Source organism: Hyla sarda, chromosome 11 (genome assembly GCF_029499605.1).
Source record: "Hyla sarda isolate aHylSar1 chromosome 11, aHylSar1.hap1, whole genome shotgun sequence".
Taxonomy (NCBI): Eukaryota; Metazoa; Chordata; class Amphibia; order Anura; family Hylidae; genus Hyla; species Hyla sarda.
Genome location: NC_079199.1, coordinates 78,202,465 through 78,226,158, shown reverse-complemented (window position 1 = coordinate 78,226,158; position 23,694 = coordinate 78,202,465). Strand labels below are relative to the sequence as shown.

Sequence of the window (23,694 nt, the reverse complement as noted above, 5' to 3'; positions counted from 1 at the left end):
GTTTCCAAACCAGCGTTCCTCCAGCTGTTGCAAAACTACAACTCCCAGCATGCACGGACAGCCAAAGGGCATGCTCGGAGTTTGCAACAGCTGGATGTTTGACCCCCCCCCCAATGTGAATGTACAGGGTACACTCACATGGGCGGAGGTTTACAGTGAGTGCTGCAAGTTTGAGATGGCGCAAATTTTGCGCTGCAGCTCAAACTTCCAGCGGCAAACTTGCTGTGAACCTCTGCCCATGTGACTGTACCCTAAAAACACTACACTACACTAACACTAACCTAAAATAAAAAGTAAAAAACACTACATATACACATACCCCTACACAGCCCCCCTCCCCCCAAAAAATGAAAAACGTCTGGTACGCTACTGTTTCCAAAACGGAGCCTCCAGCTGTTGCAAAATAATAACTCCCAGTATTGCCGGACAGCCATTGACTGTCCAGGCATGCTGGGAGTTTTGCAACAGCTGGAGGCACCCTGTTTGGGAATCATTGGCATAGAATACCCCTATGCAAATCCCTAATTCAGGCCTCAAATGCGCATGGCGCTCTCTCACTTTGGAGCCCTGTCGTATTTCAGGGCAACAGTTTTGGGACACATATGGGGTATCGCCGTACTCGGGAGAAATTGCCTTACAAATTTTGGGGGGCTTTTTCTTCTTTAACCCCTTATGAAAAGGTGAAGTTGGGGTCTACACCAGCATGTTAGTGTAAAAAAATAATTTTTTTACACTGACATGCTGGTGTTGCCCTATACTTTTCATTTTCACAAGAGGTAAAAGGGAAAAAAGACCCCCAAAATTTGTAACGCAATTTCTCCCGACTACGGAGATACCCCATATGTGGGCACAAAGTGCTCTGGGGGCGCACAACAAGGCCCAGAAGGGAGAGTGCGCCATGTACATTTGAGGCGATTTGCACAGGGGTGGCTGATTGTTACAGCAGTTCTGACAAACGCAAAACAATAAATATCCATATGTGACCCCATTTTGGAAACTACACCCCTCACGGAATTTAATAAGGGGTGCAGTGAGCATTTACACCCCACTGGTGTATGACAGATTTTTGGAACAGTGGTCTGTGAAAATGAAAAATAAAATTTTTGATTTGCACAGTCCACTGTTTCAAATATCTGTCAAACGCCAGTGGGGTGTAAATGCTCACTGCACCCCTTATTAAATTCCATGAGGGGTATAGTTTCCAAAATGGGGTCACATGTGGGGGGGGGGGTCCACTGTTCTGGCACCATAGGGGCTTCCTAAATGGGACATGCCCCCCCAAAACCCTTTCAGAAAAACTCACTCTCCAAAATCCCACTGTCGCTCCTTCCCTTCTGAGCCCTCTACTGCGCCCGCCGAACACTTTACATACACATATGAGGTATTTCCTTACTCGAGAGAAATTGGGTTACAAATTTTAGGGTGATTTCTCTCCTTTTACCCCTTGTAAAAATTCAAAAATTGGGTCTACAAGAAAATGCGAGTGTAAAAAATGAAGATTTAGAATTTTCTCCTTCACTTTGCTGCTATTCCTGTGAAACACCTAAAGGGTTTAAACACTTACTGAATGTCATTTTGAATACTTTGGGGGGTGCAGTTTTTATAATGGGGTCATTTATGGGGTATTTCTAATATGAAGACCCTTAAAATCCACTTCCAACCTGAACTGGGCCTTGAAAAATTACGATTTTGAAAATCTTGAGAAAAATTGGAAAATTGCTGCGGAACTTTGAAGCCCTCTGGTGTCTTCCAAAAGTAAAAACTTGTCAATTTTTTTATGCAAACACAAAGTAGACATATTGTATATGTGAATCAATATGTAATTTATTTGGAATATCCATTTTCCTTTCAAGCAGAGACTTTCAAAGTTAGAAAAATGCAAAATTTTCAAAATTTTCATGAAATTTTTTGATTTTTTACCAAGAAAGGATACAAATATCAGTGAAATTTTACCAATAACATAAAGTAGAATATGTCACGGAAAAACAATCTCGGAATCAGAATGATAAGTAAAAGCATTCCAAAGTTATTAATGTTTAAAGTGACAGTGGTCAGATTTTCAAAAAATGCCCAGGTCATGAAGGTGAAAATGGGCTGGGTCATGAAGGGGTTAAACAAAAACCCTGAACCTGGCAAATGGGGTTGAGTAAGGGTTAAATCAGCTATCATATCTTTGTTGTTGACATATAAGTAACGTGTGTGCCAAGTTTCATGTTTATATCTTTTGCCGTTTAAACGTGATACTGGAACATACACACACATACATACACACACACATTGGGGGAGATTTATCAAAACCTGTCCACAGGAAAAGTTGTTCAGTTGCCCATAGCAACCAATCAGCTTGCTTCATTCCGTTTTTAATAAGGCCTCTGTAAAATGAAAGAAGCAATCTGATTGGTTGCCATGGGCAACTGCACCACTCTTGCTCTGCACAAGTTTTGATAAATCTCCCTCATTGAGTTTTATATATATAATAGATGAATACCCAGCATTGCCCAGTTTTTCCTTCCTAATCCTTGTTGGGGAGGAAAATAAACAAAGGAGGAAGCTTTTGACTTCATATCCCGTCCTCATATATTGTTGTCATATCCCAACCCCATATCCCGTCCTCATATCCCAATCTCCTATCCCGTCATCATATCTCAGCCTCCTATCCCGTCGTCCTATCCCGTCCTCCTATTCCGACCTCTTATCCCGACCTCCTATTCCGTCCTCCTATCCCATCCTCATATCCCGTCCCCATATCCCATCCTTCTATCTCGACCTCCTATCCCGACCTCCTATCTTGACCTCCAATCCAATCCTCATATCCCTTCCTCATATCCCGACCTCATATCCTGTCCTCATATCCATCCTCTTATCACGACCTAATATCCTGTCCTCATATCGCGACCTCACATCCCGTCCTCACATCTTGTCCTCATATCCCTACCTCATATCCCGACCTTATATCCCATCCTCTTATCCCGACCTCCTATCCTGTCCTCATATCCCATTCTCATATCCCGACCTTGTATGCCATCCTTATATGCTGTCCTCCTATTCAGACCTAATATCCCATCCTCCTATCCCATCCTCACATCCCATCCTCATATCCTGACCTCATATTCTGTCCTCATATCCCATCCTCATATCACAACCTCATATCCCGTCCTTATGTCCCATCCTCATATCCTGTCCTCATATGCTATCCTCATATCCCATCCTCATATGCTGACCTCATATCCCGTCCTTATGTCCCAACCTCATATCCCGTCCTCATATCCTGACTTCATATCCTGTCCTCATATCCCGACCTTATATGCTATCCTCATATCCCATCCTCAAATCCTGTCCTCATATCTCGACCTCCTATCCCGTCCTCATATTCCATTCTCATATTCTGTCCTCATATCTCAACCTCATATCCCATCCTTATATCCTGTCCTCATATTCCCACCTCCTATCTTGACCTCATATCCCATCCTCATATCCCGACCTTATATCCCATCCTCATATCCTATCCCCACATCCCGTCTTTATATCCCGACCTCATATACCATCCTTATAGCCCATCCTCATATCCTGTCCTCATATCCCGACCTCATATCCCTTCCTTATGTCCCATCCTCCTATCCTGTCCTCAGATGAGACTGATTTGTGATGAAGATATTGTAAGCTCAAAATAGAAGGGGACGTGGCTTTGTGGGACCGGGCGTGATTTGCAAGCCAGACCGATGCACAATAAGGGTAGATAATATAAGGAGTGTTGCTTAAAATGTGGGCTTGTCTATGTGAGATGGGGTGTGGCTTGCAAGCCAGATTGACACATTCACCAGGAGATGCAGAACGGAGCTTGTGGAGTAAGGTACTGGAAGTCCCATATACTTGCATGGGACTTGAAACAAAAACCCATCTTTTATATAAGGGTGTATGTAAGGGTTAATTTAACTATCATATCTTTTTATTTGACATACAAGTAATATGTGTACCAGGTATTATCGAAATATCTTCAGCTGTACGGAAGTTATGTGGGAACATACATTTCCCAATGATTTGCATGGGACTTTAATGCAGCCCATTTTCACCTCTAGGACGAAGCCCTTTTTTGCTTTAAACATTAATAACTCTGGAATGCTTTTACTTATCATTCTGATTCTGAGATAGTTTTTTCGTGACATATTCTACTTTAGCATAGTGGTAAATTTTTGTGGTAACTTGCAACCTTTCTTGGTGAAAAATCCCCAAATTTGATGAAAAAAATTTAAATTTCGCATTTTTCTAACTTTGAAGCTCTCTGCTTGTAAGGAAAATCTGTGAGGGGTGTAGTTTCCAAAATGGGGTCACATGTGGGTGTGTTTTGTCAGAACCGCTGTAACAATCAGCCACACCTGTGCAAATCACCTCAAATGTACATGGCGCACTCTCCCTTCTGGGCCTTGTTGTGTGCCCCAGAGCACTTTGCGCCCACATAAGGGGTATCTCCGTACTCGGGAGAAATTGCGTTACAAATTTTGGGGGGTGTTTTTCCCTTTTACCTCTTGTGAAAATGAAAAGTATAGGGCAACACCAGCATGTTAGTGTAAAAATGTTTATTTTTTTACACTAACATGCTGGTGTAGACCCCAACTGTTCCTTTTCATAAGGGGTAAAAGGAGAAAAAGCCCCCCAAAATTTGTTAGGCAGTTTCTCCCGAGTACAGTGATACCCCATATGTGACCCTATACTGTTGCCTTGAAATACAACAGGGCTTCAAAATAAGAGTGCCATGCGCATTTGAGGCCTGAATTAGGGACATAGGGGTATTTTATGCCAGTGATTCCCAAACAGGGTGCCTCCAGCTGTTGTAAAACTCCCAGCATGCTTGGACAGTCAATTGCTGGCCAGAAATGCTGGGAGTTTTCGTTTTGCAACAGCTGGAGGCTCCATCTTAGAAACACTGCCGTACAATAAGTTTTTCATTTTTATTGGGGAAGGGGGGTGGTAGGGGGGGTAGTGTATGTGTGTATATGTAGTGTTTTACTCTTTATTTTATGTTGGTGTAGTGTAGTGTTTTTAGGTTGCATTCACACCGGAGGCAGATTACACTGAGTCTCCCGCTAGGAGTTTGAGCTGCGGCGGAAAATTTGCTGCAGCTCAAACTTGAAGCGGGGAACTCACTGTAATCTGCCTCCAGTGTGAATGTGGCCTGTACATTCACATGGGAGGGGGGTCAAAACTACAACTCCCAGCATACACTGACAGACCATGCATGCTGGGAGTTGTAGTTTTGCAACAGCTGGGGGCACACTGGTTGAAAAACCTTGAATTAGGTTCTATGACCTAACTCAGTATTTTCCAACCAGTGTGCCTCCAGCTGTTGCAAAACTACAACTCCCAGCATGTACTGATTGCGGAAGGGCATGCTGAGAGATGTAGTTATACAACGGCAGGTGGCACGCAAGTACAACTCCCAGCATGCCAAGACAGCCTTATGCTGTTCCTGAATGCTGGGAGTTGTAGTTTTGCAAGATTTAGAGGGGTTCAGGTTGTAAATCACTGTCCAGTGGTCTCTAAACTGTGGCCCTCCAGATGTTGCAAAACTACAACTCGCAGCATGCACAGACAGCAAACTGCTTTCTGGGCATGCTGAGAGTTGTAGTTTTGCAACATCTGGAGGTCTACAGTTTGAGACCACTGCATAGTGATCTACAACCTGAACCCCTCTGTAAACTGTGGTCCTCCGGATGTTGCTAGGCAACAACTCACCTGGCAGGACCCGGATGAATTGCTGCTGCCGCCGCACATGGGGGATCCCCGCATGGAGGATCGCGCTCTGGGTTCCGGGATCCAGGTAAGGGACCTTCGGCGCCGGTCCCTGGACAGTTCCCCCATTTTTCCCGGACACCGATAGGTGGGCAAAGCGGGGAAACCAAACTTTAACCCCCCCTCCCCCGGTCTGCTATTGGTCGGTTGCTCGGCCGACCAATAGCAGGGATAGGAGGGGTGGCACCCCTGCCACCAAACTCCTATCCCTTCAGGGGGATCAAGAGTGTCTCGGACACCCCCGATCCCTCTTATTTTCCGGGTCACCAGTGACCCGTATGACCCGGAATCGCGCAGATCGCAGGTCTGAATTGACCTGCTATTTGTGCCCATCGCGGTCATGGGGGGGGTCTCAGTACCCCCCTCGGCGATGTGCTGGGATGCCTGCTGTTAGATAACAGCAGTCATCCCGGCCCGATCACCGCTACCGGTGACGTGGCGCTCCCGGAACCCCGCGGCGTACATGTACGTCGCCGCGCGCCAAGTGACACTTCGTGGCGCCGTACATGTACGTCACTCGTTGTGAAGGGGTTAAACAAAAACCCTGACCCTCACAAATGGGGGTAGTTAAGGGTATTATCGAAATATCTCCAGCCATTTCAAAAGTTATGCAGTATTTTCCATAGACTTGTATGGGACTTTAAACAAAAACCCTAACCCTGGCAAATGGGGTTGAGTAAGGGTTAAATCACCTATCCTATCTTTGTTGTTGACATATAAGTAACATGTGTGCCAAGTTTCATGTTAATATCTTTTGCCGTTTGGACGTGATGCTGGAACATACACACATACATACACACACTCACATTGGGGGAGATTTATCAAAACCTGTCCACAGGAAAAGTTGCCCAGTTGCCCATAGCAACCAATCAGCTTGCTTCTTTCCTTTTTTTAAAAGGCCTCTGTAAAATGAAAGAAGCAATCTGATTGGTTGCCAAGGGCAACTGCACCACTCTTGCTCTGCACAAGTTTTGTTAAATCTCCCCCATTGAGTTTTATATATATATATATATATATATACTAGCTGAATACCCGGCATTGCCCGCTTTTTCCTTTCTAATCCTTGTTGGGGAGGAAAATAAACAAAGGAGGAAGCTTTTGATTTCATATCCCCTCCTCATATATTTTTGTCATATCCCAACCCCATATCCCGACCTCCTATCTCGTCATCATATCTTGACCTCCTATCTTGACCTCTTATCTCGACCTCCTATCTCGACCTCCTATCTTGACCTCCTATCCCGTCCTCCTATATCGACCTCCTATCCCGACCTCTTATCCTGGTCCTCCTATCCCGTCCTCCTATCCCGACCTTCTATCCCATCCTCCTTTCCAGTCCTCATATCCCGACCTCCTATCCCAACCAGTAATATGTGTACCAGGTATTGAAATATCTCTTGAAGTTATGTGGGAACATACATTTCCCATTGACTTGTATGGGACTTTAAACATAAACCCCGCCCCTGGCAAATGGGGGTGAGTAAGGGTTAAATCACCTATCCTATGTTTGTTGTTGACATATAAGTAACATGTGTACCAAGTTTCATGTTAATATCTTTAGCCGTTTGGACGTGATGCCGGAACGTCCACACATACACACATATATATAGATAGATATATAGATTAAAGCATGCAGAATAGAACTGCTATGTAGAAGAAAATGGCAGAAAAATTCAAAAATTACCCTTTTCCATAGCAATAGAGACAAGTATCTATCTATCTATATATATTATATGTGTGTGTGTTTTTTACATTTCTTCCCTCGCTTATAGAACTGTGAGACAAGGTTGGTGACATCACACATGTGACCTCACAAGGGATTAGCTATATCTTTGCCTTTCTTATAATCAGGCAACAAAGAAGACAAGACATTTCAAGGATCAGAGGGAGGATGGCCAGGAGCAGCCGAATACAACCAACAAACCAAGAAGATTGGTTCCTAGCATGCCTTCAAAATGCCTAGGACAGGATAAAGAAAACATTCAGCAAAGAGAAGTTGAAAGGGGTAATCCAGGATGAGAAAATCAGAGCTGATTTCTTCTGAAAACTGCACCACCTCTGTCCTAATGTTGTGTGTGATATCGCTGCTCAATTCTTCAAAAGGGAATGGAGAAAACTTGTAATATTACATACAACATGAGGACAGGTATGGTGCTGTTTTTGGAAACAAATAGCTCTGTTTTCTATTCCCTTTTAACAAACTCCTAGGATGCAGCAACATTCATCTGATGGACGGCACAGGTAGGACACTACATGCTTTTCTATACATTTCTCACTATTAACACCAGATTCATGTAACTAACACAATCATTTCAATGGCCTCAGTGCTGAACTTCTAGACACATGGGATATTTATCAAAACCTATGTACAGGAAGAGTATCATCTTTCATCCTTTAGAGATTTTTGGTGAGATTTATCAAAATCTGGGCAAAGGAAAAGTTGACCAGTTGCCAATAGCAACCAATCAGATTAATTTTCATTGTCAGATTAAAATTAATTTTGCAGAGGCCTTGTTAAAAATAAAATAAGCAAGCTGATTGGTTGCTATGGGCAACTGGGCAACATTTCCTCTGCACAGGTTTTGATAAATTGTGAGCTCCTGGAGGGGACTTTTTTTGTGCGAACTTGGCGAGTAGTACTGGTTGCCTAGTTTTGGTCACCCCAATGTGAAATCAGTCAAATGCATTCTACACCTCCCCCCTTTTTCTTTATACTCTTTCCCTACAATATCTTTCACCCCCCTGCTATTTGGGGAAATTGGAGAAGGGTGTGCTTACACACATTGTGTTTAATTTTTTGCGCAAAGTTTTGCGCAAGCTGTTTTTTTGCGTCTTTTTTTGCGCACATTTCCTCCAGATGTGTAAGTTTTGGTGTACCTTGGAGTGGCATATTTAGTACACACAAATTAATTAACTGCGTACATTTCATTTACCGACAGAAATCTTGCGGGATGACCATATTTTTAAAGCCATCTTGGACTGCACTTAGCAAGATGCTCTAAATCATGCATTTAATTTTCCATTTGGATTGCGGAGATTACTATGCTTTTGTCGCCAGTCAGATTATCTCTGTGATACTTAAAATCTTTTTCATGTACCTTTTAAAAAAAATGAAATGATTATAGACCACTAATGATCACCCCTTCACCCGCAGTCTAACCTGATTCAACTGGAAAATACATCAGGTTATAGTGCAGGTGAAATACTTCCGGCACAGTTCAGACTTCAAACTGTGTAAAATTCAAACTCCCCAGCTGCTCTTGATGAGTGCAGGAGATTGCACCTGTGTAGTGTAACCATGGTGACCACAGCTAAGAATATACCACTGTATGTGCAGGGAGAGACAAGAAGATATCGCTGTTAGGTCTATGTATATGTGTGAGTATGTGTATGTAGCAGAGGCAGGTGTGTGAGTGTGTGTATGTAGCAGAGCTGAGTGTGTAAGTGTGTGTATGTAGCAGAGCTGAGTGTGTGACTGAGTGTATGTAGCAGAGTTGAGTGTGTGAATGTGTATATGTAGCAGAGCTGAGTGTGTATATATAGCAGAGTTGAGTATGTGAATGTGTGTATGTAGCAGAGTTGAGTGTGTGTGTATGTAGCAGAGCTGAGTGTGTATATATAGCAGAGTTGAGTGTGTGAATGTGTGTATGTAGCAGAGTTGAGTGTTTGAGTGTGTGAATGTGTGTATGTAGCAGAGTTGAGTGTTTGAGTGTGTGTATGTAGCAGAGTTGAGTGTGTGTAATAGAGCTGAGTTTGTAAGTGTGTGTATGTAGCAGTGTTGAGTGAGTGTATGTAGCAGAGTCGAGTGTGTGTATGTAGCAGAAATGAGTGTGTGAGTATGTGCATGTAGCAGAGCTGAGTGTGTAAGTGTGTGTATGTAGCAGAGCTGAGTGTGTATATGTAGCAGAGTTGAGTGTGTTAATGTGTGTATGTAGCAGAGTTAAGTGTAAATGTGTGTATGTAGCAAAGCTGAGTATGTATATGCAGCATAGTTGAGTGTGAGTGTGTGTATGTAGCAGAGTTGAATGTGTGAGTGTGTGTATGTAGCAGAGTGGAGTGTGTGTATGTAGCAGAGCTGAGTGTGTATATGGAGCAGAGTTGAGTGTGAGTGTGTATGTAGAAGAGTTGAATGTGTAAATGTGTGTATGTAGCAGAGCTGAGTGTGTTTATGTAGCAAAGTTGAGTGTGTGTATGTAGCAGATTTGAGTGTGTGAATTTGTGTATGTAGCAAAGTTGAGTGTGTGAATGTGTATATGTAGCAGAGCTTAGTGTGTATATATAGCAGAGTTGAGTGTGTGAATGTGTGTATGTAGCAGAGTTGAGTGTGTGTATGTAGCAGAGTTTAGTGTGTGAATGTATGTAGCAGAGTTTAGTGCGTGAGTGTGTGTATGTAGCAGAGTTGTGTTTGAGTGTGTGTATGTAGCAGAGTTGAGTGTGTGTAATAGAGCTGAGTTTGTAAGTGTGTGTATGTAGCAGTGTTGAGTGAGTGTATGTAGCAGAGTCGAGTGTGTGTATGTAGCAGAAATGAGTGTGTGAGTATGTGCATGTAGCAGAGCTGAGTGTGTAAGTGTGTGTATGTAGCAAAGCTGAGTATGTAAGAGTGTGAATGTAGCAGACCTGAGTGTGTGAATGTGTGTATGTAGCAGAGCTGAGTGTGTATATGTAGCAGAGTTGAGTGTGTTAATGTGTGTATGTAGCAGAGTTAAGTGTGAATGTGTGTATGTAGCAAAGCTGAGTATGTATATGCAGCATAGTTGAGTGTGAGTGTGTGTATGTAGCAGAGTTGAATGTGTGAGTGTGTGTATGTAGCAGAGTGGAGTGTGTGTGTGTATGTAGCAGTGCTGAGTGTGTATATGGAGCAGAGTTGAGTGTGAGTGTGTATGTAGAAGAGTTGAATGTGTAAATGTGTGTATGTAGCAGAGCTGAGTGTGTTTATGTAGCAAAGTTGAGTGTGTGTATGTAGCAGATTTGAGTGTGTGAATTTGTGTATGTAGCAAAGTTGAGTGTGTGAGTGTGTATGTAGCAGAACTGACTGTATAAGTGTGTGTAGCAGAGCTAAGTGTGTGAGTGTGTGTATGTAGCAGAGCTATGTGTGTAAGTGTGTGTATGTAGCAAAGTTGAGTGTGTGAGTGTGTGTATGTAGCAGAGCTGAGTGTGTATATGGAGCAGAGTTGAGTGTGAGTGTGTGTATGTAGAAGAGTTGAATGTGTAAATGTGTGTATGTAGCAGAGCTGAGTGTGTTTATGTAGCAAAGTTGAGTGTGTGTATGTAACAGATTTGAGTGTGTGAATGTGTGTATGTAGCAGAGTTGAGTGTGTAAGTGTGTGTATGTAGCAAAGTTGAGTGTGTGAGTGTGTATGTAGCAGAACTGAGTGTATAAGTGCGTGTGTAGCAGAGCTAAGTGTGTGAGTGTGTGTATGTAGCAGAGCTAAGTGTGTAAGTGTGTGTATGTAGCAGAGCTGAGTGTGTGAGTGTGTATATGTAGCAGAGCTGAGTGTGTGTGTGCATGTAGCAGAGCTGAGTGTTTGGTTGTGTGTATGTAGCAGAGTTGAGTGTGTGAGTGTGTATATTAGGCAGAGCTGAGTGTGTGATCAGGTGTATTTAGCAGACCTGAGTGTGTGATCAGGTGTATGTAACAATGTTGAGTGTGTGTGTGGTCATGCTTACACATAATCACATTCAGCTCTGCTACATACCCATGTTGCACACTAATTTCTGCTAACAGGGTGCTTCCAGCTTTTGCAGAACTTCAACTCCCAGCATGCCAAGTATTGCAAAACTTGGAGGCATTCTGGTTGGTAAACACTGATTTAGTGTTAAGGGGACAGATTGTTCAGCAAAATTACATATTTTTTAAACCCAGACATTCTGGGGGAGATTCTCAAAAACTACTGTTATTATTCACACCTTTTTTTTCTCCTCACATTTTCAAAGGTCTCTTTTGTTGCTTTGAAAATATGTGAAAATTCATTTTTGTGCCACTTTTCTTTATTTTTTTGGACCAAAATATTTTTTTGTTGCAACCATGAGATTTTTTTATGCCAAAATTGCCGAGTTTGGTGCCAAAATCGGCAATTTTTGTGCCAACTTTTACATCCAAGAAAATTCTGGTGGAAACATCTCACGAAATATTCCATGGTTACTAGTGCCCAGACAAGCAATAACTGTATAAATAAAACCTTTCTGAGCTTAAATGTGAGTGCAGGTGCAGTGACCAAGAAAAAAATATATAAAAGTATATATATATATATATATATATATATATATATATATATATATATATATAAATTTTTAATAATTACTTACATGACACCTTCCCCCCCCCCCCCCCAAAAAAAAAAGAAAAAAAGTCAACGAAACAATAAAACTACAACCATTTCTTTGATTTCTACACTATCAAAAAGCTGGTGTGAAAGTTTTGATGTAAACTGGACTCTCACCCCTTTGAAAATATCATATTAAGCAGACAATATACGTGGACACACCCACTTTTGCAAAACTGACATGAACAGCGTAAACCGCGGCACAAAGCTCTTTGAAAATGTGGTCGATACTTTTTGCGCCAAAATAGTTTTTTTTACGCAAAATTCTTTGATAATCTTCCCCTCTGTGTACTTGATAAAGAATTATGATTTTACTATTCTGCAAAGTTTTGTTCGGCGCACACTACTGCTCCAGCACTTCTAGCTATGAGCAGTGAGCAGTGTACCGTGTGAGGTAGAGAAGGATGCACAGTAGAGCGAGAGGGGCCTTTCTTTATTTGCACAAAATTTATCAAAGTACATGCACAACTTTAGTAAATCTTGAGCAAGAGTGTAAATTAGACAAGCAGTGTAAAGGGTAGAACTGTGTCTACAATAGACACCTAATGATATATGTCCCCCATTGTCTTGGCTCAACAGGTGTCGTGTCAACTGTGTCCCTCTATATATACCAGGTGAGTTCTACTACATAAATGGCATAAGTGACTGTTTGGATAAGCGCTGCCCATTTTATAATTCTTTTCTTATGTAATGAACAGAGTCATGCCCTTCTGGGTCTATTTACTGGGGGGTATTCATCAAGAGTGGTGTAGGTGAATGTCTTTTTATCTCATTAAATCACGTGGTTTCCCTGTTTGTGTGGCCATAACTTTTTAATTTTCATCCAACCTCATTGTGTAAGGGCTTATTTTTTGCAGGACAAGCCATACTTTTTATTAGTATTATTGTTGGGACACATGTTACCTTTTGATCCTTTTTATTCCAGTTTTTTAAACAAAATTAGCAAATTTTGCATTTTTATGTAGGGTTTTTTGTTACCAATGTTTACTGTGCGGGACAAATAACATCATTTTAAAGTAAAAGTCATTATGAATGTGGCAATACCTATTATGTATAGTTTTTTTTTTTATTATTTAGTAATACAGGGCTTTATTAGAAAAGGGGTATTTATATAATTTTTTACACTGTTTATTGAAAAACATTTTATTTTCACACTTTTCACCTGTTATACTATACTGCAGTACAAATTTACTGCAGTATGGTATAACTGTTATGACAGTTCCCTGTATGGTCCAGGCTAGCACTGGACCTTACAGGCTCCCATACTGAGAAGACAGAAAGCTATCCACTAGCTTTCTGTTGCCATGATAACCAGCCAGACATTCTTGCGGGAATGTAGACACATTTTTTCCTAGAATGGATGGAACGTACCATTACCTGCGCAGCCACCGCTTTAATCTTTGTGGGGCTAGTGGATATTTCCAGGAATGGGAGCGTACTTGTACACCCTGCGTCTCCAACTGGTTAAACCAGTGCCTCTTGAGGAATAACATACTGGAAAATTTGACTTCACTTTTTAAGCTTATGTTGTTAAATTATTTAGCAATATGTTAAATTATACAAATACCCACATAAGTATTGAGTTCAAAATATGTAATTTTCCCTTATGCTACTATCCTTTTATATTCAATAATTTTTGGGCCAAGTAGTCCGATGACTTAGCCATCTTTATCATTTTTGACTTGGCAATATTGATAATTTTTAGGTTCAGGTCATCGGTTTACACGAAAAAAGTATGAGTGTAGGATGGTTTGGGAAAAAGGCTATTTTTAACTCCGTATGCATAAGCCCTCGCGTCCCGTCACTTAAGGGCGGAGGGCGTATCCATACGCCCTCGGCATTTCCGATCACTGCCGCTCGCCTGGCGGTGATCGGACCATGATGACTGCTGATATCTATCAGCAGGCATCCCGTGGCAATGCCTAGGGGGGTCCTTAGACCCCCCCCCCCCATATTAGCAATCGCAGCAAATCGCAAGTCAATTCAGACCCGATCTCCCGTAAAATAAGACTGACCGGAGCTGTCAGAGCCAACTCCGACCAGCCTAAAGGATAGGAGCGAGGTGGCAGTGTTGCCACCCCCTCCTATCCTCTGCCATTGGTCGGTCAGGCTGACCACCAATGGCAGGAGGGGGGCGGGGGGTTAGAGTTAATTTCCCCCGCTCTGGCCACCGATCGGAAGTCGGTACAGAGCGGGGGAACACGGGCGGAGAGGGGGGAGCATGACCCGACTTACCCGGACCTTCGGAGGCGGCATCCTGTAGCAGTGGCGCAAGCAGGAAGAGCGGCGGCCGGAAAGTGCGGCGGAGAAGGCTGCAGTGAAGATCGCGATAAGTGATCTTCTCTGTGGCCTTCTATTAGCTGCAAAACTACAACTCCCAGCATGCCCACACAGCCAAAGGCTGTCTGGGCATGCTGGGAGTTGTAGTTTTGCAACATCTGGAGGGTCACAGTTGGGAGACCACTGTGTAGTGGTCTCTAAACTGTGGTCCTCCAGATGTTGCAAAACTACAACTTTCAGCATGCACTGACTGTCTGGGCATGCTGGGAGTTGTAGTTTTGCAACATCTGAAGTGGCACAGTTTGGAGACTACTATATGGTGGTCTCCAAACTGTAGCCCTCCAGATGTTGCAAAACTACAACTCCCAGCATGCCCAGACAGTCAGGGATGCTGGGCGTGTAGTTCTGCAATATCTAGCCTGTCAGATGTTGCAGAACTACAACTCCCAACATGCCTGGACAGTCTGGGCATGCTTGGAGTTGTAGTTTTGCAACATCTGGAGGGCTACAGTTTGGAGGCCACTACTTAGCGGTCTCCAAACTGTTCTTCCCCAGTTGTTGCATAACTACAACTCCTAGCATGCCCAGACTGTCCAGGCATGCTGGGAGTTGTAGTTCTGCAACATCTGAAGGGCCAGATATTGCAGAACTACATGCCCAGCATCCCTGACTGTCTTACCACGCTGGGAATTGTAGTTTTGCAACAGCTGTAGGCACACTGGTTGGGAAACACTGAGCTAGAGTCTGTTTCCTAACTCAGTGATTCCCCACCAGTGTGCCTACAGCTGTTGTAAAACTACAACTCCCAGCATGTACGGTCTGTCAGTGCATTCTGGGAGTTGTCATTTTGCCACCGCTGAAGGTTTGGGGCGCCCCCCCCCCCCATGTGAATGTACAGGATACATTCACACAGGCGGATCTACAGTGGGTTTCCTTCAAGGAAACTTATTGTGAACCCCTGCCTGTGTGAATGTACCCTAAAAACACTACACTAACAAATAATAAAAAATAAAACACTACATATACACCCCCTTACACGTCGCCCCCCCCCCCCCTCCCAATAAAAATGAAAAACGTCTCATACGGCAGTGTTTCCTAAATGGCGCCTCCAGCTGTTGCAAAACCACAACTCCCAGTGTTGCCGGACAGCCATAGACTGTCCTGATAGGCTGTGAGTCTTGCAACTGCTGGAGGCACCCTGTTTGGGAAACACTGCTGTAGGGTTTTGGTGGAGACAAGCCCCGTCCTTGTAACCGGGTCCGCCCCTATTGAAAATTCCTTATTCAGGCCTCAAATGCGCACTTCAGAGCCCTGTCGTATTTCAAGGCAACAGTTTAGGGCCACATATGGGGTATCTCTGTGCTCGGGAGAAATTGTGTTACAAATTTTGGGGGGATTTTTCTCCCATTACCCTTTGTAGAAATGGTACATTTGGGAAAAAAAACTGCACTTTAGTGGAAATTTTTTTTTTTCATTTACACATCCGAATTTAACAAAAAAGTCGTCAAACACCTGTGGGGTGTTAAGGCTCACTGGACCCCTTGTTTTGTGCCTTGAGGGGTGTAGTTTCCAAAATAGTATGCCATGTGTTTTGTTTTTTTTGCTGTTCTGGCACCATAGGGGCTTCCTAAATGTGACATGCCCCCAAAAACCATTTCAGCAAAATTCACTCTCCAAAATCCCATTGTCGCTCCTTCCCTTCTGAGCCCTCTACTGCGCCCGCCGAACACTTGACATACACATATGAGGCATTTCCATACTTGAGAGAAATTGGGTTACACATTTTGGGGGGCTTTTTCTCCTATTCCCCCTTGTAAAATTTCAAAAACTGGGTCTACAAGAACATGCGAGTGTAAAAAATGAAGATTTTGAATTTTCTCCTTCACTTTGCTGCTATTCCTGTGAAACACCTAAAGGGTTAACAAACTTACTGAATGTTATTTTGAATACTTTGAGGGGTGCAGTTTTTATAATGGGGTTATTTATGGGGTATTTCTAATATGAAGGCCCTTCAAATCCACTTCAAAACTGAACTGGCCCCTGAAAAATTGCTTCTGAACTTTTAAGCCCTCTGATGTTTTCCAAAAGTAAAAACATGTCAACTTTATGATGCAAACATAAAGTAGACATATTGTATTTGTAAATCAATATATAATTTATTTGGAATGTCTGTTTTCCTTACAAGCAGAGAGCTTCAAAGTTAGAAAAATGCTACATTTTTAATTTTTTCATCAAATTTTGGAATTTTTCACCAAGAAATGATGCAAGAATCGATAAAAAATTACCACTAACATAAAGTAAAATATGTCACGAAAAAACAATCTCAGAATCAGAATGAAAAGTAAAGGCATCCCAGAGTTATTAATGCTTAAAGTGACAGTGGTCAGAATTGCAAAAAATGCTCCCGTCCTTAGGGTTATAATGGGCTCCGTCCCCAAGGAGTTAAAGGGGTACTCCGGTGAAAAACTTTTTTCTGCTGAATACTACAGTGGAAATTCTGCTGACAACTGCTGAATACTACAGTGAAAATTCTGCTGACATCATGAGCACAGTGGTCTCTGCTGACATCTCTTTCCATTTTAGGAACTGTCCAGGGTAAAAGGAAATCCCCATAGCAAACATATGCTGTTCTGGACAGTTCATAATGGACAGAGATGTCAGCAGAGAGCACTGTGCTCGTGATGTCAGCAGACAGTTCTGTGTTTCAAAAAGAAAATAATTTTTGCTGTAGTATTCAGCAGCTAATAAGTACAGGAAGGATTAATATTTTTTTAATAGAAGTCATTTACAAATCTGTTTAACTTTCTGGCACCAGTTGATTTAAAAAAAAAAGTTTTTCACCGGAGTACCCCTTTAAAGATGGACAGGCAGGCTGACGGGGAGAAAGTAGGCCTGTATTTTGAACTTAAAAACTCAAATGGGTTTTTGTGTTCAAAATATGTAATTTTCCATTATGCTTCTACCCTTTCATAATCCATAATTTTTTTGGCCAGGTATTCTGATAATTTGATGAAATGAGAAGAGTATGAGTGTAGGATGGTTTGGGAAAATCTGTGTAGAAGGACAAATGGATGAAAGGATGGCAACATATGGATACTTTTTTCAAAGCAAAGGAGTGTAAAATTGGTAAAAAGTCCAATTTTGGAGATGGAGAGGAAGGCTGAAGGGGAGGAGGCCTACATTTTGAACTTGAAAACCCTCATGTGTTTTTGGGTTCAAAATGTGTAATTTTCCCATATGCTGCTACCCTTATATAATCCATAATTTTTGGGAAAGGTAGACCAAAAACTTTGAAGCAAGAGCACAGTATTAGTGTAGGATGATTTCGGAAAAGGCTATTTTTAGAGATGGACAGGCAGGCTGAAGGGGAGGAGGTAGGCCTGTATTTTGAACTTAAAAACTCAAATGGATTTTTGGGTTCAAAATGTGTATTTTTCCCTTATGCTGCTATCCTTTTAAAATCCATAATTTTGGGGCTAGGTACTCCGATAACTTGTTAAAGTGAGAACAGTATGAGTGTATGATGGTTTTGGAACATAGGTGTTGAAGCACATTTCGATGAAAGGATGGCCGCATATGGCAAGTTTACTGTATGATTTTTTTCAATGCAGTGAAGTAGCTTATAATTATTAAAAAGGGTATTTTTGGAGATGGACAGGCAGGCTGTAGGGGAGGAGGTAGGCCTGTATTTTGAACTTAAAAACTCAAATGGGCTTTTGGGTTCAAAATGTATATTTTTCCCTCATGCTGCTATCCTTTTATAATCCATAATTTTGGGGCCAGGTTGTCCGATAACTTGGCAAAGTGAAAACAGTAGGAGTGTATGATGGTTTGGGAACATAGGTGTAGAAGCACAAATCGATTAAAGGATAGCAGCATATGGCAACTTAACTGTTTGTTTTCCAAAGCAAACGAAGAGTGTATAATTATTAAAAAAGGTATTTTTGGAGATGGACAGGCAGGCTGAAGGGGAGGAGGTAGGCCTGTATTTTGAACTTAAAAACTCAAATGGGTTTTTGAGTTCAAAATGTGTATTTTTCACTAATGCTGCTATCCTTTTATAATCCATAATTTTTGGGCCTGGTAGTCTAATTTCTTGGCGACATAATAACAGTATGAGTGCATGGTTTGGGAAAATAGATGCAGAAGGACAAATGGATGAAAGGATGGCCGCATCTGGCAACTTTACTGTTTGCTTTTTTTCAATGCAAAGGAGGAGCGTATAATTATTAAAAAGGGTATTTTTGGAGATGGACAGGCAGGCTGAAGGGGAGGAGGTAGGCCTGTATTTTGAACTTAAAAACTCAAATGGGTTTTTGAGTTCAAAATGTGTATTTTTCACTAATGCTGCTATCCTTTTATAATCCATAATTTTTGGGCCTGGTAGTCTAATTTCTTGGCGACATAATAACAGTATGAGTGCATGGTTTGGGAAAATAGATGCAGAAGGACAAATGGATGAAAGGATGGCCGCATCTGGCAACTTTACTGTTTGCTTTTTTTCAATGCAAAGGAGGAGCGTATAATTATTAAAAAGGGTATTTTTGGAGATGGACAGGCAGGCTGTAGGGGAGGAGGTAGAAAGAAAGAAAGAAGGGGCAGCGGCACCCATTGCCGGCGCCGCTTCCCCGTTGCCTCCCCCATCCCCGGTTGTATAATTACCTGTTGCTGGGGTCGGGTCAGCGCTGCTTCAGGCCTCTGGGGTGCATCCCCTGCGTCGTTGCTATGCGCTGCATGGCGCGGCGCAATGACGAGTGACATCACTCGTCATTGCGTCTCACAACGCATAGCAATGATGTAGGGGATGCACACCGGAGGCCTGAAGCAGCACGGACCCGACCCCGGCAACAGGTAATTATACAACTAGGGATGGGGGAGGCAACGGGGCAGCGGCGACGGCAATGGGTGCCGCTGCCCCTTATCTCCCCCTGGCTATCGGTGCCGTTGCCCCATTACCGGCGCCGCTTCTCTCCCCCTGGCTATCGGCGCTGGCAATGGGACAGCGGCACCGATAGCCAGGGGGAGAGAAGGGGCAGCGGCGCCGATAGCAGGGGGAGAGAAGCGGCGGTAGCAGGGCTCTAGACCCCAGGAAAGGCAGGGGGAGAGAAGCAGGCAGCGACGGCCTCTCTCCCCCTGCCTTTCCTGGGGGCTCTGTGGGGTGAGAAGCAGTGTATCGGGGTATACACATGCACACACACGCACCCTCATTTTATGAAGGATATTTGGGTAAAAAACTTTTTTTACTCAAATATCCTTGGTAAAATGAGGGTGCGTGTTATAGGCCGGTGCATGGAACACCCCGATAAATACGGTAATGTTCCCTTATGCTGCTACCCTTTTATAATCCATAGTTTTTGGGCCAAGTAGTCTAATTACTTGGCGACATAATAACAGTATGAGTGCATGGTTTGGGAAAATAGATGCAGAAGGACAAATGGATGAAAGGATGGCCGCATCTGGCAACTTTACTGTTTGCTTTTTTTCAATGCAAAGGAGGAGCGTATAATTATTAAAAAAGGGTATTTTTGGAGATGGACAGGCAGGCTGTAGGGGAGGAGGTAGGCCTGTATTTTGAACTTAAAAACTCAAATGGGTTTTTGAGTTCAAAATGTGTATTTTTCACTAATGCTGCTATCCTTTTATAATCCATAATTTTTGGGCCAGGTAGTCTAATTACTTGGCGACATAATAACAGTATGAGTGCATGGTTTGGGAAAATAGATGCAGAAGGACAAATGGATGAAAGGATGGCCGCATCTGGCAACTTTACTGTTTGCTTTTTTTCAATGCAAAGGAGGAGCGTATAATTATTAAAAAGGGTATTTTTGGAGATGGACAGGCAGGCTGTAGGGGAGGAGGTAGGCCTGTATTTTGAACTCAAATGGGTTTTTGGGTTCAAAATGTGTATTTTTCCCTTATGCTGCTATCCTTTTATAATCCATAATTTTGGGGCCAGGTTGTCCGATAACTTGGCAAAGTGAAAACAGTATGAGTGTATGATGGTTTGGGAACATAGGTGTAGAAGCACAAATCGATGAAAGGAAAGCAGCATATGGCAACTTAACTGTTTGTTTTTCCAAAGCAAATGAAGAGTGCATAATTATTAAAACAGGGTATTTTTGGAGATGGACAGGCAGGCTGATGGGGAGGAGGTAGGCCTGTATTTTGAACTTAAAAACTCAAATGGGTTTTTGGGTTCAAAATGTGTATTTTTCCCTTATGCTGCTATCCTTTTATAATCCATAATTTTGGGGCCAGGTTGTCCGATATCTTGGCAAAGTGAAAACAGTATGAGTGTATGATGGTTACCCCTGCTATCGGCGCTGCTGCCCCTTCTCTCCCCCTGGCTATCAGTGCCGCTGCCCCATTGCCGGCGCCGATAGCCAGGGGGAGAGAAATGGCGCCGGCAATGGGGCAGCGGCGTCGACAGCCAGGGGGAAAGAAGGGGCAGCGGCACCCATTGCCGGCGCCGCTGCCCCGTTGCCTCCCCCATCCCCGGTTGTATAATTACCTGTTGCTTGGGTCGGGTCAGCGCTGTTTCAGGCCTCCGGTGTGCGTTCCCTGCGTCGTTGCTATGCTTTGCATGGCGCGGCGCAGTGACGAGAGATGTCACTCGTCATTGCGTCTCGCAACGCATAGCAATGATGCAGGGGACGCACACCGGAGGCCTGAAGCAGCGCGGACCCGACCCCGGCAACAGGTAATTATACAACTAGGGATGGGGGAGGCAACAGGGCAGCGGCGCCGGCAATGGGTGCCGCTGCCCCTTATCCCCCCCCTGGCTATCGGTGCCGTTGCCCCATTGCCGGCGCCGCTTCTCTCCCCCTGGCTATCGGCGCTGGCAATGCCAGCGGGAGAGAAGGGGCAGCGGCGCCGATAGCAGTGGGAAAGAAGCGGCGGTAGCAGGGCTCTAGACCCTAGGAAAGGCAGGGGGAGTGAAGCAGGCAGCGACGGCCTCTCTCCCCTGCCTTTTCTGGGGGCTCTGTGGGGTGAGAAGCAGTGTGTCGGGGTATACACATGCACACACACGCACCCTCATTTTATGAAGGATATTTGGGTAAAAAACTTCGATGAAAGGATGGCCGCATATGGCAAGTTTACTGTTTGATTTTTTTCAATGCAGTGGAGGAGCTTATAATTATTGAAAAGGGTATTTTTGGAGATGGACAGGCAGGCTGTAGGGGAGGAGGTAGGCCTGTATTTTGAACTTAAAAACTCAAATGGGTTTTTGGGTTCAAAATGTGTATTTTTCCCTCATGCTGCTATCCTTTTATAATCCATAATTTTGTGGCCAGGTTGTCTGATAACTTGGCAAAGTGAAAACAGTATGGGGGACATGTATCAAAGATTTTACCCCTGTTTTGTGTGTATTTTTTTGCGCAAAATTTTGCGCAAGCCCTTTTTTTGCGCATTTTTTGCGCACGTTTTGGTAGAGCAGGTCGTCCAGATGTGGCCGAAACAGGGTACCTTGGAGCTGCATATATAGTACGCATGGATTTATTACCTGCGTACTTTTCCTTTGCACTAAAAATTTTGACGCAAGTGCGTCTTTTTCCCAGCAAATATAAGCCAACTTTAACTGCACGTAGCAATCCTTTCTATTTCTGAAGGAAAGTTCTACTAAGGAACCACCAGAATGTTTTAACTTTCCTATCTCAATTCCTCATTTGGTTTGCTTTATATTGCTTTTTACTCCTTGGTTATTCCAAAGCACTTTTAAAATAATTTGCATATAGAATATTTGTTTACAGTTCAGTTATTCATTAGATCACTTGTATATTGGTATTGTTATTTTATGATCCAACAATTTAATACATTTACATAGGAAATGTTTGATAGATTACTTATCATTGAACAAGCTCCGTCACATTAAAATAGCTTTGTAATCCACTTAACACTGTAGATCATTCTCCTTTTATTTTTAAAATGTACTGCTTTCCGTTATACTTTTCCCCAGCGCCCGGTAAGATGGTGGCTATCACTGATAGCCAGCCATCTTACCATGTGACCACGCGGGGTTTCATTCACCCCCCCCCCAGCGATCGCTGCTATCAGCTAGTCAAATCTGACTAGCTGATAGCAGCGCGGTGTGTGAGTCCGAATCACGGAGATCAGGACACACACCGCTCTGCTAAGTGTCCCTTACCCGTCCCCCAGCGTCACTTACCTGGCCATGCGGTGTCCCGAGCGGTCCCGGTGCGAGCGGCGTCCTCCAGGCGGTCCCGGGGGTGGTGCGTCCCCGCGGTGAGTTTGCAGCAGCAGGGCGGCATCTTCATTGGCAGCAGTGAGATCGCCGTAAAGCGATCTCACCGCTGCCTCTGGGAGTTTCAAAACTGCAACTCCCAGCATGCCCAGACAGCCTTTGGCTTTCTGGGCATGCTGGGAGTTGTAGTTTTGCACTATCTGGAGGGCCACAGTTTGGAGACCACTATATAATGGTCTCCAATCTGTGCTCTTCCAGATGTTCCAAAATTACAAATCTCAGCATGCCCACTCTGTCGAGGCATGCTGGGAGTTGTAGTTCTGTAACATCTGGAAGACCACAGATTGGAGACCATTATACAGTGGTCTACAAACTGTGGACCTCCAGCTGTTGCAAAACTACAACTCCCAGCATGCCCAGACTGCCCAAGCATGCTGGGAGTTATAGTTCGTCAACATCTGACCCTTCAAATATTGCCGAAATACAACTACCAGCATGTCTGGCCATGCTGGGAATTATAGTTTTTGCAACAGCTGAAGGCACACTGGTTTCCGTGTTTCGCAACCAGTGTGCCTCCAGCTGTTGCAAAACTACAACTCCCAGCATGCACGGACAGCCAAAGGGCATGCTCAGAGTTGTAGTTTTGCAACAGCTGGATGTCCCCCCCCCTCCCCCCAATGTGAATGGACAGGGTACACTCACATGGGTGGAGGTTTACAGGGAGTGCTACAAGATTGAGATGCAGCAAACTCGCTGTGAACCCCCGCCCGTGTGACTGTACCCTAAAAACACTACACTACACTTAAATAAGTAAAAAACACTATATATACACATACCGCTACACAGCCCCCCTCCCCAATAAATATGAACAACGTCTGGTAAGGCACTGTTTCCAAAATGGAGCCTCCAGCTGTTGCAAAACAACAACTCCCAGTATTGCCAGACAGCCATTGACTGTCCAGGCATGTTGGGAGTTTTGCAACAGCTGGAGGCACCATGTTTGGGAAACACTGGCATAGAATACCCCTATGTCCACCCCTATGTCTCTCACTTTGGAGACCTGTCGTATTTCAAGGCAACATTTTAGGGTCACATATGGGG

At 43.5% G+C, this 23,694-nt stretch overlaps 1 protein-coding gene across 3 annotated transcripts in view; it reads left to right on the top strand.

Moving 5' to 3' along the window:
* The window catches only part of LOC130295874 (uncharacterized), a 464,016-nt gene that overhangs the window by 15,034 nt on the left and 425,288 nt on the right, over positions 1-23,694 (top strand). For all 3 annotated transcript variants that reach the window (XM_056547149.1, XM_056547151.1, XM_056547147.1), the window contains exon 2: positions 7,639-8,028. The gene's annotated coding sequence lies outside the window, so the exon portion shown is untranslated. The remainder of the gene's footprint in view (positions 1-7,638; positions 8,029-23,694) is intronic.